The 20,496-nt window shown below is 40.7% G+C and overlaps 1 protein-coding gene, 1 long non-coding RNA gene and 1 pseudogene across 3 annotated transcripts in view; 1 reads left to right on the forward strand and 2 right to left on the reverse strand.

Annotated features, from left to right (window-relative positions):
* Nucleotides 1-20,496, reverse strand: part of USP48 (ubiquitin specific peptidase 48) — a 99,348-nt gene that overhangs the window by 48,941 nt on the left and 29,911 nt on the right.
* On the reverse strand, nucleotides 3,209-9,305 carry LOC306654811. The gene is made up of 5 exons (XR_013762061.1): nucleotides 9,108-9,305; nucleotides 4,192-4,316; nucleotides 3,935-4,057; nucleotides 3,615-3,676; nucleotides 3,209-3,357 (listed from the first exon to the last, which is right to left on the reverse strand). It is a non-coding gene; the product is annotated as an uncharacterized lncRNA (long non-coding RNA).
* LOC306654584 (large ribosomal subunit protein eL42-like) lies at nucleotides 14,043-14,425 on the forward strand (annotated as a pseudogene). The gene has a single exon. The product of its transcript is annotated as a large ribosomal subunit protein eL42-like (transcript).

The raw sequence follows: 20,496 nt of genomic DNA on the forward strand, positions 1-20,496 counted from the left end.
ACCCTCCCCAAGCTTTTCCTTATTTGAATCATGGCATAGCTTCTCTCTTCTGACTGGACAGTGTTTATCTCTTCATCACAATTATAACTTTCAACAAATTGATCTGTCACATATAAAATAAAATACATGAAGTCTTCCTACTTGAACTGGGTGCAGTGGTGCACAACTATTAATCCCAGTGACTCAGGAGGCTGAGGGAGGAAAACGGCAAGTTCAAGGCTAGCCTCAGCAAATTCGAGGCCCGTCTGGGCAACCTGGTGAGACTCTATCTCAAAATAAAAAATAAAAAAGGACTGGGGATTGAGTGCAGTGATAAATCACCCCTAAATTCAATCTCCATTACTGTAAAAAATGAATAAATAAATCAAAATCTTACTCCTTGGGATGCAAGAGCTTTCTAAGGTGTTAAAAGTCATTCAAAGCTGGGTGTAGGGCTGGGGCTGTGGCTCAGTGGTAGAGCACTTGCCTAGCATGTGTGAGGCCCTGGGTTCGATTCTCAGTACCACATATAAATAAATGAGTAAAATAAAGATCTATCAAGACCTAAAAACAAAATTAAAAAAAAAAAAAACTGGTATGGAACATGCCTTTAACCCTAGCCACTCAAGAGGCTGAGGCGGAAGATCACGATCAAGGCCCTACGAGACTTGGCACCTTAGTATCCTGTCTGGAAAGAAAAGAAATCCTGCGCCGCCCGCTCCCCCCTCAATTTTTTTTTCTCTTGCGGTGCTGGGGATCGAACCCAGGGCCCTTTGTTTGAAAGGCAGCCAACTGGGCTATAAACCCAGCCACCCCCCTCAATTTTTAAATAAAAAAAAGAAAAGGGGCTGGAGATTGGGGAGCACAGCTCACTGAGTTCATGTGGTTTCAACCTGCAGTAAAAAACAAATTTGTATCTGACTCGTTTTATAGACTATTCTACACGGTTGAGCATCTCTAACCTGAAAACCTTAAATCCAAACTCTGACTTTTTTGGGCATCATGTAAGTGCTCCAAAAACTGTGGATTCTGGAACATTTTGGATTTTGGATCTAGTTAAGGATCATCAACCAGCAAAGCCAACGCAAATATTCCAAAAGCCAAAAAGCTCAAACATGTCTGATCCCAAGAATTTCTTTTTTTAAGATGAGGTTTATTTACTTTTTTGTTTGTTTATATGCGGTGCTGAGGATCGCACCCAGCGCCTCACACGTGGCAGCCAAGTGCTCCACCACTGAGCCACGACCCAGCCCCTCGGAGAAGATTTACTCAACCTGTGTGAGATCTTAAATACCTCAAAACCCTGTTGGCTTTCCTGTCTATAAAACAAGAAAATGGTTGAGCTGCAAAGAGAATTCAGATCCCACGATTTCTTAAAAAACACCCTTCCCATTATACTGTAAACATCAGCATAAGGGTGCAAATTTTTATTCAGAGAGCACTGTCAATGACTGGTAAAACATAAAATTTATGTATTTAAAAATGTTCTTGTAATTGCTTAAAGATATACTTTAAAAGTCATAGAACCAAAAACCAGGGCATATCATTTCATAAGACAAATTTAAATTTTCACTATGTTCTCACTAGCCCATTAATAAATTTACACATCAGCAAGACTATGCTAAAAATTGAAAATAACCCATTTAAAATTATTTATCTTTCTTACACACTATTTCCTTTCCTTTCCTTGGGTACTAGGGATCCAGTCCAGGGGGACACTTTAACACTGAGCTACATCCCCAAGCCCATTTTGGTTTCTGGTTTTGAGACAGGGCCTCACTAAAGCTGAGAGGCTTGTCAAGTTGCTGAGGTTGGCCTGGAACTTACAATCCTCCTGTCAGTCCCCGAGCCACCAGGATTACAGGTATGCACCACTATGCCAGTCACACTACTACTTTAAAGAATATACTATGAACACAAATTTAGACGTGCACAACTAGCCGGGCATGGTGGTGCACGCCTGCAATCCCATCTATTCAGGAGGCTGAAGCAGCAGGATCACGTTTCAGACCAGCCTCAGCACCTTAGCAAGACTAAGGTTAGTCTCAAAAAGGGATGGGGATGTAGCTCAGGACAGAATGCCCTTGTGTTCAATTGCCAGATTAAGAAAAAGAAGAAAAGGGGGCTGGGATATATTTCAGTGGGTAGAGCCCTTGCCTTGCAGGCACAAGGACCTGGGTTCAATCCCCAGCACCGTCAAAAAAAGAAAAAAGAAAAAAGAAAAAAAAACTTTTGGGTTTGGAATTTGTTTTTGTTTTTCTTTTCTCTGGTGCAGGGACCAAATCCAAGCATGTCAGGCAAACACTACCAGTCAGCAATACCCTCAGTCCTAAAGAATTTTTCAGCTGGGCTTGGTGGTGCATGCCTATTATCCCAGCAGCCTGGGAGGCTGAGGCAGGAGGATCAAAGTCAGCCTCAGTGATTTAGGGAGGCCCTATGCAACTCGGTAGACCTTGCCTCTAAATTAAATATAAAAAAGGGCTGGGGAGGTAGCTCAGTGTTAAAATACCTCCGTGTTTAATTCCTGGTACCCTAAAACTTTTTTTTTTTCTTTCTTAAGAGTTTTTTTGAGCACCATGTTTTGAAGCCAAGATTGATATTAACAAAGACTAAAGTATTACCATTGTCTAGGCAGCCGCATGATGTCATGGGCCTAAGAAGCCTGTTTTCTATCTTGGAGCCCAAGACTGGCCATGCGCCTCAATCAGAGCATATAAAACAACAGCACAGGTCTTGCAGAAGGGAGTAAGAGTGGAAAGTTCCCACGTGGAGCTCCCAGACCTGCATGATCTTAAAATACACCCCCCACCTGCCATCTCTGGGAAGAATCTGGTTCATTCCAGAAAGCCCCAACTCAAATAGGAAATTCCTAAACATAAAGCAATTACTGTACATGAAAGTAAGTGATTACAGTAGCAACAGTTTGAAACTAATTCTGTCCAAATTACAATGAGGATAGTAACACCAGTGGGTGGCTTTGCTATGGTTAATGAATTTAATCTTTATTTTAGAGAATTTCACTTAAGTCTGCCTTTTGGGAATGAGGACCAAAGACTGTGGTCATATTGAAACCGTGGCCTCGTGGGAACAGTCTCTTGGTCTTTCTCTTTTCAAAGACAACTGCTCTCTCTACAGAGCATCCAAAAGACTGTAATTTAGTGAACAACCAGATTCTTAAAATAGAATGCTTATGTTGGATGAGAAGTTTCCAGAACATATTTTAAAAACCATTAGAAGTAGACAATCATAAGAAGAGAAGAAACTCACAGTTTCGAATCTTCTTTGGTCATGGAAGCAAATGTAAACATGAGTCCCCCATGGGGACACAGAAGGGCGCTGTTTCCAACTGATGACACAGGGCTGCATCTGGTAGGTTTTCTATTCAGAAGAGACAGAGGATAAACACACCTCACCATTACATGAAGGGAAGATTTAAAAAACGGTGATTATATAAAACTTAAAAGATATACGTAAAAGGGTCCTTGGTAATTCAGTGTTTGAGATAATTTAATAGAAAAGAAAAATTTCAGCGTATGTTCGTGAAAATAACCAAGAAGGGTGCCACAGACACCAATGCAAACCACGAACACTTCAAACAGCACGAGTCAGCTCCAAGAAGGGGAGTAGGTCTCTACCTGACAAACTTCCGCCATTCTTCTACGAAGAACTGGGACACGACATAGAGCACATCCGTATCCTAGAACACAAGAAGTCACAAGAAGACACGTTGATTCACCCCATTCTTCACTAAAATCCCTCGCACTATAACGTGGGTTTCCTTATTCAAATCCTACAGTAACATGGACGCAGCCCTCTGCCGACAGCACCTGCTGGAGGGAGCCCATCAGACCCCTGAAGGAGGGGATGGGTGCAGCTCAGGCGGCTCTGGGACAACTCACTGGGATGCAGCAAAGGCCTCAAGAGAGGCTTCTGGTCCTTAAGGGATGCGCTGTACCTCTGGCCAGTTACTGAGACAGGGTCTGTTTTTGTCCTGGAACAAATTTGGAAGAGAAGTCTTTTGCTCGTTGGCAATCATCTTATGTAAGGCTTCATTTTCTTCACCTTCTCTTTCTAGAATCTGAAAGACAACGAAGCGATCGGCTGTCTGCTGTGACAGCTCCAGCATGCCTCCTCTGCCCACCCACTGGAAGCACGCCCTGACTTCCCCTGGGATAGGGCGGAGGCGCCCTCACTCCGTGGAGAGCGCAGTACCTTGCACTGGGAGCAGCACTCTCTGTAACTTGGAAACTCGGGCGCCTTTGGGAAGTACTGCTGCAGTTTGCTCCAGGCCTCTTTAGAAACAAGTCTTCTTTCATTTTCTGATATGCACAACTCGCCTGAAGTTTAAAAAAAAAAAAAAAAAAAAAAAAAATTACATTAAAAAAAGATGAAAATATTTACTTTTCATTTATTAAATTTCAGAAAATTTCCCCCAAATCTATTTCCTACTCCTCGGACTTAATAAAAACTACAGGTCCTCTTTATCTCTTATTTGCAAAAATCTCTGATTTGTTCCTGGGGTCTGGCACACCCACATGCAACAAAAATCAAAAACAACAACAAAAAAACCCTCTAAATTTTTTATTTCACTTTAATTCTCAAAAAGCTACCCACTGGGCTGGGGATATAGCTCAGTTGGTAGAGTGCGTGCCTTGCAAGTACAAGGCCCTGGGTTCAATCCCCAGCACCGCAAAAAAAAAAAAAAAAAAAAAAAAAAAAAAAAAAAAGGCTACCCACTAACCCCAATTTTCAGTCCTCATTCTAAGTCTGTGGTTGGAGAATCGAGAGAGAGAAAGAGGACATGAGGCTAGAAGCATGCATTTTCAAACCTTTCTCCCTGCAATTAAGGGGGCGTGGAGAGGGCCTGGGGTCTTGGAGCCCCAGAGTTCGCAGCACTTCATCTCCATAGTCTCAAAGGCCTGCAGGGTACTCTGCAGACCTCATGGGCTACCGTTCGGGAGTTACTGAAACCATCTTGTACTGAATTGACGGCTGTCATGGTTGGCTTGGCCTCACAGGGCCTGCAGTTCCCAATTCCATAAGCAACCTACTGATCAATCTGGAAAACTTCCAGGCAGGCTCCAATTTGCTATGTGCAGTCTATCTTCAAGAACCACTGCAATGTTCACAACTTCCAAGGACAACAAGAATGACGCTAGTCATGGCCACCTGCCTCTTCTCAGATCCCAGAAGTGTCAAGCGACCTGTAACCTCAGCAGACCTTCCAGAGTTTACATTTTGTTGCACACAGTGAGCTCTTCAGGGACTTTCTCCTCTGACTCTAATTGTGGTATTTTCTACTCTTTCAACTGTTCCCAGAGACAAATTAGTGAACCACACTTGTCTCCAGACACACCTTAAGTTTCCCAAACCACTTGTTTCTACGCCCATTGGCAACGTACCTATAGTGTATTAAGAGTAATGAAGCCAAAGAGTTTCTAAATACACAATACGTACCATGCAAAAATCCATAGAGGGATAAACAGAAATGTGAATTTTCTATCAGTATAAGGTTGTACCAAATTGTGATTTGATAATTGATTTGATCCTTTTTTTCCCCCTCCCCAATAAATTCCTTAATTATATCTGAGAATAGGCATGTTGGATTAAGTTTTTTTTAATTTCATGAAATTAAGATGAATAACCTTCTCAGAAAATAAACATACATATATTGACTGTACCACAGGCAACACAGGAGGTGAACACAGCTGGAAGGACACACAGGTCTGTCTGAACCACATCCCATAATCCTAACACATCAAAACCATCTTCTCAACTTCTAGCCCTCACCTCTTACTGTGCTTTGAATAATCCAAAGAAAAGATCATTTTGTTTTCATAAACTTACTTCCAGATAGACTAGTCATAATATATATATATGTGTTTATTTTCTTTCTGAGGCTATTCATTATTCATCTTAATTTCCTGAAATAAAAAAAAAAAACTTACTCCAACATGCCTATTCTCAGATATAATTAAGGAATTTATTGGGGAGGAAAAAAAGGATCAAATCAATTATCAAATCACAATTTGGTACAACCTTATACTGATACACAATGCAGTCATTGTTAAAAAAAAAAAAAAAAGATTTAAGGTAGACTTCACAACCCGATTCAGAAAGAACTGTGCAGTACCCTCTATTTTAAAGAGAGAAAAGCCAGGAAAGGGGGGCTAGATCAGCGTGAGCCCTTGTCCAGCAAACCCAACGTCTTGGGATCAAGGTGGGCACCAGGCCAAAAAAAAAGGGGGCGGCGGCTGGGGGCAGAGACTCTTCCTTTGTACTTTTGTGGTACAATTTCATGTGGTTCAGAAAAGAAAATGAAGGAAACAGGAACACACACACACTTTAATATGTCAATCAGCAGAAGGCTGGTGTGCAGCTCGGAGATAGAGCACGTGCCTGGCACATGTATAACTCACAGGGATAGGAAAAACAATCCTAACTTACTTCTGCAATCAGTATTCTCTCTTCAATTTTTACATCTTATTAATTTTTTATGCAGTGCTAGGAATACAAAAGATTGTGTGAGTTTTTTGGGTGGGTGGGTGGGTTGTGGTTAACTAAGGATTGAACCCTGTGGTGCTGTATAACTGAACTACATCCCCAAGTCTTTTTTATACTGTTGTTGTTATTATTATTATTACTTTTAAATCGAGACAGGTCTCCTTAAGCTGCTAGGGCCTCACTAAGTTCCTGAGACTGACACTGAACTTATGATCTTCCTGCCTCAGGTTTCTGAGTCAGTGGGATTACAGGTGTGTGCTCCCCCCCCCCCCCGCCCCCGGTGCCCCCATGCCCGGATAAAAGTATTTTAATAAGTCATTTACTGCAGTTTAATAGGTAATAAACAGAAAGTCACTCTACTTAGTCATGTTTCTAAATTTAATTTTCTGTCATTTTTTAAAGGAGTAGGATTCATTCAAGTGTGAAGAACAGAAACAGAAGTCTTGCAGAAGTAACGGGGACCCAATAGCATGTTGCTCTATCATTTAACCTATTGGTTTATTAATTAGAATTGATTAGCATATCAATTAGTATGTTAATATATTAGAATAGTGCCTGCAACTTCACCATAATCAACTTGAACATGTAACATACACATTTTTAGACATTAGATTAGTACCCTGCCATAAGAAACGTTTCTAAAATATCAAAAGAGAACGCCAACCTAAATTCGTCCTCTGAACACTCTTTCAATGTAAGATCGAACCAGTTGTGAGGGATGTAATCCAAACATAACTGGATATCCTAATACGCAAAAGCTTCTTCTGGCAAAAATATAAATCCACTTTAGGGAATGGGGATATAGCTCAGTTGGTAGAGTGCTTGCCTTGCAAGCACAAGTCCCTGGGTTCGATCCCCAGCACCGCAAAAAAGAAAAAAAAGTGTATATAAATAAATCTACTTTAAAATGAGATTTGATTCTGTATAAACAGCCCTCCCTCCCCATCCCCAATAAAATCTAGTTCATACTATAATAATTTTGGCGAAAGAACATCCAAAGAGGAATTAAAAAGTCCCCAAACAAGAACTGTACAAGTTCTAAGCAAATTAGGAAATAAAAAAGATATGTTACAGGAAGATCAGAGGTTACTCACTTAAAGGAGTACATGGGGGCTGGGGAGATAGCTCAGTTGGTAGAGTGCTTGCCTTGCAAGCACCAGGCCCTGGGTTTGATCCCCAGCACCACAAGAGTATATGGATATGGAAGATCCATGGATTTATTACATCTGCCAAACACGCTAACATAAACAAAATTGGAAGAAAAGGAAAAAAAGCCAGAAAAACGCACCAGCTGATGCCAGAACCTTGGATAATACTGATGTGTAGGTCTGTGGGGATGGAACCCAGGGCCTCGCGCATGCCACACGTACCCCCCAATGATTGTGCCCCCAGTACAAAGTCAAGTTTCAAAACTCTTTTTCAGTGCCTACCAAAACATCACTAAAATACAATGCAAAGGTTTTCTTAAATATACCAGCCACAATGATGAACAGAGAATAGAAGAAACAAAACTTTTAAAAGGCTAAATAAAGATGGATGAGAACTAAAAACAAATTAAGTTGGAAAAGTCAAGAAGTATTCAGACTTACTATAATGCATAACTGCTCGCCCAACCCAGAATCAGGCACGTGCAAGTCAGAAAATGCATTGCCTATTTAATTTTTAAAAAATAGTCTAAGAGGACAGGTAGGATTGGTGGCTCATGCCTACGTTCCCAGTGGCTTGGGAAGCTGAGGCAGAAGAATTTTGAGTTCAAAGGCAGCCTCAGCAATTTTGTGAGACCCTAAGCAACGAAATGAGACCCAGTCTCAAAAAATAAAAGGGCTGGGAATGCAGCTCAGTGGTTAAGCATACCTGGCTTTAATCCCTAGTACCAAAAAAGAAAGCATGGCCGGACACAGGCACCACGTGTAGACCCAGCCACGTGGAGGACAGTGGGAGCCCAGATGTTCAAGGCCAGGTGGCCAACATGTTGAGACACCATCTCAAAAAAGGGCGAAAGCTTTGGAAAGTAGACCCTTGCATAGAACGACTCTCATCCCACACGGTGAATCCCTCGTGGGACCACGGTGCAAGTGTGTTGTAATCGAGGGAGCACTCGCCACGACCAAGGAAGAAACCCACAGGATTAAGTAAGGGTTAGATTTATTGCTCACTAACAGCAACCAGCTCATGGCATGTGGCATGTAGCAAATAGAAAGTACCAAAGAAACCAAACCAGAAAGAGCCCTAACAATAAAGGAAAATCTTTTCTTAAAGTGTTTAAGTTCAATGAAGGTGTAGACATGGAAACAAAGTCTTCCCACCAAACTCAAACGCCTTTGATGCCATAGGTGACAAGGAACCTGCTTGCTAGGGACTGCCTCTAAATACAGGTGAGACGGGAGGTTATATTTTGTGCAAGGTAAGAAGAAAAGGCGTGCAAGACTGGCAAGCCAGGCAAGAGAAACCCGTGGTTAAGACGGGCAGGACAGCAGAAGGTTAACCTCGAGCGCAGTTCAGATCCGGGTCCTGCAGGACACTGCCACACCGGATGAGGTACCTGGAGCAAGTGTAGGACAGTCACCAAGGCACGTACCATTCACCGAGGTCGAGCTAATAACAGGTTCATGCTTCCAGCTTACCATGTGGACACAAAATGTCTTCATTGAAATTTAATTCCTCCTCCTCTTCTTTTCTTTCTTCCTTTGATTCATCTAATCAAAAGAAATACAGATAACTGCACTCACAGATGGACTTAAGTTCAAGGCAGCAGACACACTACTGTGCACAATTTGGAACAAAGAAAACTTTCAATAATTTTGAAAATTAGATTCAATTGATTCCTACACAATTCTGTTCAAAACTATTACATTTTGCTCCCTTAAAAGGAATGAAAAATACCTCAATGACAGCTAACTTTAACAATTTAGGTTATGCAAGAAAATGTGCCGTTTTTCAATATGAAAAATAATTTACATACCCTATTAATTCTCGTTAAAGTCTTCAGAATATTTTGTTATAAACCACGTTACTCATCTACACGACATGCCACTTTCACCGACCTACTCTTGTAGGGGTTGAACACAAAGCTCCAAAGGCAAATCAAGTGAGAACTTTAGCATCAAACATACAAAAAATTTGCTTCTTTTCCTATTAACATTTCTCTTTCCTTATCTGCTTTTCCTACTTCACTACATACTATGGTACTACCAATTTATAGCTATTGTATCTACAAAGACCAAATTTTGTATACATAGGGAACATGAATAAAGACGTCTTAAGTACTGGGGGATTAGAATAAAATATTCTTTATACACACAAGGACCACTTGCTAACCAACAAACGCCTCTAGTACGGCGAGGGGTAGTGTGGAGGTAGAACACTTGCCTCGCATGCACGGCCCTGGGTTTGATCCCATTGCTGCAGAAAGCAAAGGAAACAAACAAAAAACTCAGGCAGAGCCAGGCAGAGAGCTTTGAGGGAGGCGAAGGCGGAAGCACCATAACTCTGAGGTCAGTCTGGGCGATTTAGTGAGACCCTGTACCAAAACAAAATATTTTTAAAAGGCCGGGGCATTAAGTGGTTCAGTGCCCCTGGGTTCAATGCTCAGTACTAGGAAAAAGAGAGGAGGATGTGGGGCAGGAATGCAGTTCAGGGGGGATGCTCCTGGGTTCAGTGAAGCACTGCAAAACAAACAAACGAACAAAACACCAAAAACAAACCAACCTAAGGGCCTGGGGGTACTGGGGAGAAAAGGACAAAGGCCAAAGAAAAGATGTGACATCGTAACTGTGTCTATTTGCTGGGTCACACACAAACACAAGGAACTTTTCAAATGAGAAGCTGGTTAATCTCAATGGAAACTTTTGGAAAACAAAGCTCAACACTTCTACGTCATTTTCCTATATCAGACAGATTAAAAACTAATGTGTTTTGATATATTCTTTTCTTTTTTTTAGTATTCTTATTAGTTGTTGATGAATCTTTATTCTATTTACTTATTTATATGCAGTCTGAGAATCGAACCAGCGCCTCACACATGCTAGCAAGTGCTCTACTCCTGAGCCACAGCCCAGCCCTGATACATTTCTTCATATTGAAAAAAGGATGCAGAAACAAACTCTAATACGCTTTCTGAAGGAAACTTATTAATATGTCCCAGTATGTGGCAAATGTAAGTAATTTTTTAACCCAAAAATTTCTTGGATTTTATCTCAGAAATAATCTGAAAATTTGTAAAAATGTCAGTGCAAGAACGTACAAGGGTGGGAACTACTTCTATACTTTACAGACTAGTTATGAAGAGTTGAAAGAGAACTGGGAGAATAAATGTAATATATTCACATCATAAAATAGAGCCACCAAACTAAAAAGCTATGTTATTGTGCCTGGAAGGGGTACACAGCTGTGCTTGTAAGAGCTGTTATTAAAAGCCACTACGTCCGGGGACCAGGTCTTGTGGGAGGGCTTTGAAGTGCTACATTGTTACATTTATGCTGCATCAAGCTTTTAAATTTTTCCAAGGGGGAAAGGAGAGAAGCCTATTATCCTGAAAGCAACAAGAAAAAAATATTTTTCAGCTAGGCCAACATCAAGGTGCTTTTTATTATGACATCCCACTTTACTTAAAACGAAGAGACCGATATTGATAAACAAGGAGGCTCAAGAAACCGCCAACATCAAACACACACTGTTGTGGCAACACCCGCAACAGGTGTGCTTTTTAAAAGATGGGGGGAAAATAGAAACCTGAAATCAATGTCAAATTCATAAATATTCTAATCAAAAGGCAAAACTCTTCATATTTGAAAATGTTTTTTAGCAGCACAACGGAAGGGGCTGACGGTGTTGCCTGTGCCCCCTGACATCGCCCACCGGCCCCAGACCGAGGACTTGCTCAGAGTGCTGAAGAGGAATGGTGACAAACCGTGCTTCCATTTTCTTCAAAAATGTGATGACCACGTGGCAAGGTCTATGCCAGATGAAGACAACAGAACACAAGATGCTTGATGTAGAGAGTACCAGATCGTTCAGGTAAAAGGTCATGAACATTAAGGTAATTAGAATAAATACATGTTATGTGAACACTAATATTTGGAAATGAGAAATTAAGTGGGGTTGGCATACAGCTTAGTGGCAGAGCACTCGCCTTGCATGTGGGAGGCCCTGGGTTTAAAACCCCTGCACCACAACAACAAAAAGAAACAGAAAAAGGAAATCAAGTGAAGTAATTGCACATGGATTCCTAAATGTGGGTTAATGCTTAGGGTAACTATGCTCTGACTGAGTAAGTATCATCAAATCTCCAGTCCCATTTTAAACCTAAAAATAATTCAATGCCTTAATTCCTTTGTGTACTAAGTGCTAATTACAAATAAAATTTAGTGATTTCAGTTACAGTTAACACAAATTCCTATTTGAAAAATGTTTCAGAGGGCTGGGGAGATAGAGTTGGTAGTAGTGCTTGCCTCGCAAGCACAAGCCCTGGGGGGTTCAATCCCCAGTGCCACAAAAAAAAAAAAAAAAAAAAAAAAAAAAAGTTTCAGATTTCTTGGGTGTCTCTTAAGAATTTACAAGCAAACAGCTATTTGAAACCTGCCCTCTCTCAATGGAAAGCACAGAAGTGCATACACGTTTTCTTGACCAGAGCAGCCCCAGAGTGTAGCATAGAACTACAACTAAACAAACTTAATATATGCTCTGCAATTTCCAGATTTGCCTTTCTTAAACGTTTAAGGTACAGCTAATTAACATAATTTCCATGTGATTAAGTAGACGGATCTGGTACCCAGAAGCATAACTGACTATTAAAGAATTCCAGGTGAAAGTGAGTCTGTTTAAAAATCTTTTATTTGTCTGGGGTACAGTGACAGACAGTAATCCCAATGACTGGGAAAGCTGAGACAGGACTGCAAATCAAGCTCAGCCTTGACAACTTAGAGAGACTGTCTCAAATAAAAACAAAAAGGACTGGGGACGTAGCTCAGTTGCCCCACGGTTCAATACCCGGAAACCCACCAAACAAAAACAAAAAACAAAACAAAAACACATATTATTTGCCCTTACTCTCTTTGAGATATTTAGACTGAACCAAGGTTGTCTTTACAGAGGGGTATTAAACCAACTCTACTGTGAACAAATGTTCCAGTTTCACAACGAGCCCCTCGGTACTTTACTGAAGCTGCTGCCGTTCACTTTACCATTGCTTTGGTCTGCTTCGCCATCTTGCTCATCTAGTTGTTCAAGGGCGAGCTGGCGCCAACTCCGCAAGGAGGATTTCCCCACCCAGAATCCATCCGTGCTGTGCAACAAAGCGACTGTTAGGATCACCGGTAACACTTCCTCTCATGCTCCTCCTTTCTATCCCTGTGCTGACCGCGCCAACGTGAATCCCTTTCAGAGTCAATCCCATTCAGAGTTGGCTGGGGAGCGGTTTTCTTTAACCCATTCCTCATTTCCACCCTGTTCACGCCTCCTATGCAGACTTGCAGGTATCTGGCGGTTTGTTTCCGTCCTGTCCTGCCTCTCCCACGGTCCTATACACTTACGCTAATCATACCAGTTAAATAGGCACATTCTTTCACGTCAGGTTCTACTCACAATACATACAGCCTACATTTATAGATCTGTGCTCCACGTCTACCCACACATGCATTCACATCACTCCGTGTGCTGTTTGTGAAATGACCCAAAATAGTCAACTACATTAATCTTCATTGCAGAGATATAGAAATTAAACTCATGGTACCATGAGTCCCATCCATGAGTCATTCACTGGTCTCTGAGCAGAGGCCCCTGGTAGGGTGGGGCTCAACACACCCCCAATGCACCGGACTTGTCTGACAAAATGTCCCACTGGGCGCGCCGGCGGCCACGCTTCCTTCATCCTCCCTCAGGGGTCCCCAACACCCACAGGATGCTTTTTCAACCCAAGGACGCAAATCACTGCAAAATTTGCTTTTGATCTGGTTTGGCCATCTACCACAACCTTCTCATGGAAACCCCAACTCCTTTTTTTTCCCATCAGATGCTTAATTATTACTTGGAGATTTTCAGTATACCATTATCCAATATGCTGTGCAACATACCCCTTTACTGTTGCTTTTAGGAGATTATTGACAGCTTTGTAATCTTCATTTAGCTGGTTCTTCAGACGCAAAACGCGACAACGCTCTACTACACATTCCTTACACAGGGCTTTCACTAGAAGAAAGTGAAAAGACACTTCATTCACACATGCTTCCTTAGGAATTGCTGTTAACACTTCATAAAACAGATGAATTCTGAATTGTCACAAACTTTGGTAACATAGTATATGGGTATATATCTTCAATTATTTTGGTGATTTGAATTTCAAGACAGCAATATTGTATCTGTATGAAGAGATAAAATGTTATAATTCACTATAACTATCTAAGCACAATGCGAATGCAATAAGATGATAATCACATAATTAAGGCTGGGGGAAGTCATTATATCTAACAACTATACATGGAAGGACCTTCATGCAGAGGTCATCTTCCAAGTAAAGAGCAGTTAAAAAAAAGAAAGAAAGAAATATAAAGGGCCGGCTTTCCTTTCCGATAACGCTCCCGCAAACATGGTGAACGTTCCTAAGACCCGCCGGACGTTCTGTAAGAAGTGTGGCAAACACCACCCCACAAAGTGACACAGTACAAGAAGGCAAGGATTCTCTGTATGCACAGGGAAAGCGGCGCTATGACAGGAAACAGAGTGGCTATGGTGAGCAGACTAAGCCAATTTTCAGGAAAAAGGCTAAAACTACAAAGAAGATTGTGCTGAGGCTTGAGTGTGTTGAGCCTAACTGTAGATCTAAGAGAATGTTGGCTATTAAGAGATGCAAGCATTTTGAACTGGGAGGAGATAAAAAGAGAAAGGGCCAAGTGATTCAGTTCTAAGTTCATTGTTTTGTTATGAAGATAATAAAATGTTGAAGTTATCTTCAAAAAAAAAAAAAAAAAAAGAAAGAAAGAAAGAAATATAAAGGGCCTGACTGAAATATTCACAATTCTAGGAATCATATAAAATGTGATTCTCTGAAAAGACCTTTCTGTTGTCGTTTGTTCCCTGGAACAGCTTATTAATTTCACCAGATTTAGAATGGAAATTTAGAAAGCAGAACTCCAGGTGTGTATGTAAGAAGGACAGAAGTCTGTAGTTCAATGTCAGTTAAGAGTAAGTCGTACACAACCAGAAAACAGCATTTACTTTAGAAAGAAGGAGGGGCTCGTGTAATTTCCTCAGCCTCATGTGCAAACAGGAAGGGGCCTGTGCAGCCAGTTCTTCACTGAAAAGGAAAACGTTTCCAGGCGGCCAGAATCCAATAGACTCGGGATACTTTGTGGCCGGTCACAGCTCTACGCATTCACAGAGTCAAGCAGCTGCCATTCATGAACTAAGAAACAACCTCCAGTACAGACAGTTGCCTAGGGGGCTCCACAACCTGTCAGCAATCCCCAAGAGCCTGGGAGGAACAGGATGCTGAATTGACCAAAGGTTCAATTATCTTGAAGAGAATAATGTGAAACAAACTACCAGGGAGTAGTTTTTTTCAAAGGCTCCTATTTTGTTTACTTGGTAGGGGACACTGGGAGGGGACCAAGACCAAGCTTCCTTGAGTGACACTGATGGTTTAACTTCTACTCTGTTCAACAAACCCTCTTCCAAAGGACGAGAACATGTGGTCTAGACCTTTGGGACAAATCGCCAGACCCCACTGAGAAGGCCCACGTACACCATGGTTTTTTTAAACCCGGGATTGAACCCAGGGGTGCCTGACCACTAAGCCACACTCCCAGCCCAGTTTTAATTTTCACTAAGATACTTAAGGCCATCCTAAATTGCTGAGGCTGGTGCTGAACTTGCAACTGTCCTGCTTCAGCCTCCTGAGCCACTTGGATTACAGGCATAGGACATCATGCCTGGCCCCCACGAATTCTTGATGCAGAAAAGTCATCCAGAGTTACCAGTTAGTCTTGGGCCTCCTCCGTATCTACTGTAGAAAATGTCCGCTGCATACTCAGATATTCTCTTCATAATTGATATTTTGTCTGGATGAAGCTTGTCATGGGAGCACAGGCAAGCGTGATTGTCAATAGGCTTGGTGGGTGTCGACTCATCCAGCCACTTTTGAAGCCATTCAAGGGAGACGAACTCATAGGGCTCTGGGGAAGAGAGCAACAGAAAGACACTATGTATTCTACAGTGTTTGTACCAAGAGATCCAGTCATTCTTCTCAAAAGACAATGCGGACTCTGTCCAAAGTTAGCAGCATCGTAGGATCACTGTTCAGAGGTGTCTAAAGAGCGAGGCCAAGCCCCAGTTAATTGCCTCCTCTGCATTAGGGACCAGGTGTGACGCACCTGCACAGCGCCCTAAGAGATCGGCTGGTATTATTAACCACATTCTACAAGACGCATCCACAGAGAGAAGTGTCTTGCTTGGTAGCACAGCAGAGCTTCGATCAGGACACCCATGTCTGGGGACTACCAGTCATGCTCCACACTGGCTCATAAATAACACAACATCATCCTTCACTATGTTTACTTCATCAATTACTTTTATAAACACTTCTCACAAATGTGTGACATATATTTGAAATTTTTTTAAAAACCAAGACTGAGCTCTAAGACAGTGATTATTCTCATTGGTTACTACCACCCTTAAAAAGCCTATTGCAACTACTGGACTTTTCTGCATCCAAGATAATACTGGTGTCAATTTGTCAATTAAGAAAAGTTATTTATTTCCCCCTCCGAAATCCATGTCACGATCCATTCATTATCACTTATTTCAAGAAAGCAACCTATTTTAAACAAGTTCCAGGGGAAAGCACACTACAACTGAATTATGATCAATTTTTCTGTTGCAGAAATAGAAAGATAAACCAAGCATGAGTTTTTAATTTGGGGAAAGGGAATTCCAGCATTCCCTAAAAGCCAGAATTAAAAACAAAGGGACAGCTTTGATTACTTACAAAGGTCTCCAGTGAGTCCCAGCATAAAACATGGAAGAAAACATACAGAGGTTGAATCCATATGCTTGTATTAGATGCTACTTTAGGTGCGATCTGAAGGACAGATGCTTCAATTCAATGCCATTTTGACCGATTTTACACTCCAGAGAGTTACATGTCTAGAAAACTAACTCATTTTAGACTTCTCAATTTTTACAAAATCAAAATGTCGAACTGTCAGGTCTCTACTTGTGCTAAAACTGGACATCGTCAAAGAGCTTTCAACAGGGAGGCTCTAGGACAGGCAGGAAGGAAGAGCATGAGACCTCCAGGTGGGACCAAGGCCAATCCAAGTTCTGCCAATGAGAAACTGAACTTGAGCAAGTCACTTAAACTCTATGCTTCAGGTCTTTTATTTGTAAAATGAAGGTAATAATACCTGCCTTCTACCTACCTCACAGGGATGTTGTTGAGTGTAAAAGATAAGATATATGAAGCATTTTGAGCTTTTTGGAAGGAAAGAGATATAGAAAAGTTAATTATGCATTCACACAATATATAAACGAGGAGACCTTAAGATGCGGTACAGGTAACAGTTCTGGCATCTTATAACATAGTAAGATTAATTATTTTCTAGATACCTTGGAATTTCATTTGTTGTTTATGCAGTTTAACCTGCAAGGACAGAGCACACTGGGTATATAAAGAATGCAAAGATAAATGATCACTAAGAGCAAAAATAAAAGGCTCAGCATATGTAATCTTGCCCCAGGTACATCACATACATTAAAACTTTGAGTCATGTGCAGACTCTCAAAGAAGGGAAAATCAGATCATGATACACAGTAATTATTCAAAAAAATTTACTAGGTGTTCTAGTTCACCCAGAAGCTAGAGATGGGTGAAGAGAAAGCAGTGTCTACCTTTACCAACTGAAAGAATAAAAGATCAGAAACCACCCATTAAAAGGAAAGGATTTTAAGAAAATTCAAATGTACACAACATTTCTTTCCCAGGAAGTATCTGCTGGAAGCAAGGCCCAGGATGACCCTAGCGCCCTATGACTCAATGGCAGGTAGTTGAACATTTCCATTCCCCTATTAGAGTCCTACTGAAAACTTCCCAACGAAGTTTGCTGTTCGAGCTTTTGAATAGGTCAAGATAAGATACAAAGATTTAGAAAAAGCATGTGTGGTTTGGTTTTATAAGAGTAGAAGAGAACAGAGGCTGGGTTCATACTGTGATCTAACAGCACACATATTATACCTCAGCCTGTTTTCCAGATTTCATTTTAGTGTGCTGGGGGACCCATAGTGGCTGTGTTCACGGGTCTTTCCATTTTCAATTTATTTTTAAGAACTGCATGGATCTCTCCAAGAGTTTCCCTGAGAACAGGGGTGGAGCACAAGGCTTATAACCAAGACAGACTTCGCTTGTGGCAAAGTTTTCACGCTACAGATTATCTCTCCTTAAAAGAGATTCGTAGCAAAGCTGTTAAAGTTGGCCCCTCGTATCAGTCAACTGCCAAAGTGTTACTTTCCGAAGGCATGGCAGCCCGCTACCAAGTAGGAGAATACACTCTCATGGTCAACTTGAGGATATCAGACTGTATGTCATCTCAGTGACCGAACCAGGAGAGCAACTGTTAAAATATTTACCAAAGGGAAATATCAGAAGTAACTCTGAACCAAAGGTTGGGGAAAAAAAAAAAAAAAAAAACAGATTCTGAAAGCAACAATTTTTCTTTTGGAAAGATAGAAGCCTAGAACAATCATAGTATCAAAGATATTTGAACAATTACAATACCAAAATATTTGAAACACTTTACCTAGAGATAATTTAAGTATGTTTCAAATTAAATAACAAGAGCCAAAAGGTTCAAGTCCTCAGTGATATTGGGGTAAGTGGCCCTTTTAAAAATATGTTCACAAAGATTTAGAAAATGCACAATAAAGACTTTACCAGCACAAAACCATAATCATTGACTTTGAGATTCTTACATCATTTTAGGACAATGGAACTTCCCACATTGTAAATAAATTATTACTAATGGACAAAAAAATTATAAACTTTGTAATTGATAAAAGTGTAAACATGGAAAAATACTCTAAAACATCAGCACAAGTTCATATATACTAACTAAGACAGCCATGGGATGCACAGTGACAATTTGACATATAACATCTTTGGACCATAAAGTTTATAGAGTGGTTCACAATATTCACAGCATTTGTTTCTTTCTTTCTTTGTTTCTTTCTTTTTTCTTTGTTTAGTGCTGGGATCCAACTCATGGCCTCTCGCGAGCCAGGCAAGCAGTCTACCACTGAGCTACACCCCCAGCCCTCACAACAGCATGTCACTTTAGATCCAGGAAGTCTTTTTCTCTTGTGCAGAATTCAGGAAACTGTGAATAAAGTTCAGAAAACATATTTCTAGGTTCCAGCTCCATTGAACAAAGGCGTATAAATTTAGAGATGTGAATCATGGGTTCATTTCCAAAAAATTTCCTGTTGAATTAGCAGTCCAATTCTTTAGGATAATCCCAACCCTCAAACAACGTTCAAGTAACAGTTTACAAAGAAGGGTCAGAATCAAATGAAGAAGCAGTTAGAAAACTTTTTTTTTTTTTTTTTTTTTTTTTTTAAATAAAGTCGTGGGGGATTGAACCCAGGGCCTCACACATGCTAGGCAAGCGCTCTGCCATTGAGCTAAACCCTAGCCCCTAGAAAGATTTTTTTAAAGCTATTCTTATGGCAATTTATAGTTATCTTTTGTTTAAAATTATAACCGTAATGGAAAAACATATCAAAAAGAAAACCGCAGTGCAAGCTGCCTAGAACTAAATTGCCTTCCATCAGCTGGAACTGGGTTTGGGGAATTGATGTCTATGAAATGACAAACATAACTTATAACCAAAGGCATGTCAGCCTTCAAAAGGTTGGTTTCCTTTTTGAGACACTGGATACATTTGGAAACTTAGTAAAAAGGATGAGCTGGACTATGAGCAACAATCCGAATAAATCAGCAGTGAGCTAAAAAATATTCTACTCTATTGTAACACCTGATAATAAATACCAAGTTAATCAAAGACTGTAAAAATCATACTCATAATGAGTACATATGACTATTAATACCATTAGGGCACAGAGTATGCAAACCAACAAAACAAACTGTTTCCACTGAAATGCTATGAGATATGTCTTCAGAAATGAATGCATATCTCACCAGGGGGGAGTCCTGTCTGCAGAATGCTGGCCTACACCTTACAATTGATTAACAGCTTCCCTTGAAAGTACATGATGAAAACCATAGGGAATGCCACACACCAGGTCATTACTGGTTTACATAGTAATTTCAAATGTATAAACTGGCTGTAGTTGGGTATCAGGAAGAGCAGGAAAGCCTGCTCAGATACATTTTTTTGTGAACATAAACAACACAAGCCACTTAATGACAACAGTGCTGTCCTAGAATATCTTACAGACCAGCTCCAGCAGGTAACCTTTGGTACAGCTCCTTAACCTCTTCGTGTTTTGCTTTTCCTTTATCCACACTTTGCTTACGCATCTCAGCCATTTCAATACACCACTCCTCAAATTTGGAATTATCCCGATCTACCAGCTCTTGAAGAAAGGCTATTGAAAAAAAAAAAAGATGAAAAACAACTTTATCCATATTAATCCCTTGATTATATCAAGTATTGGCTAAAGCTTTGAGGTCAACTTCCTACTGTGGTCTCCCCTTCTGGTAGAGAGTTCTCTTTGACATCACCAGTCGCCTAGAACCACCAAATGGCTCAGAAACACCACTTTGAAACAGATGGTGCAGTGAGTGACTCTTTGCTCTACTGACTGAACATGATAAAACCAAAGGTCTTAATGGTTTCTCTAATTGTTTTAAGATTGTTCTTCCCATTTTTGGGTTGGGGTGGCGAGGGCAATGGAAGCTTTCTGTCCAAGGCTCTTTACTTCAAAAGCTCACAACTTAAAAAAAAAAAAAAAAAAAAAAAACCCCAAAAAAAAACAACATAATTACTCTTTTGTTTCACTAACATT

The sequence above is a fragment of the Sciurus vulgaris genome, assembly GCF_902686455.1.
Source record: "Sciurus vulgaris genome assembly, chromosome: 1".
NCBI classification, from domain to species: Eukaryota; Metazoa; Chordata; class Mammalia; order Rodentia; family Sciuridae; genus Sciurus; species Sciurus vulgaris.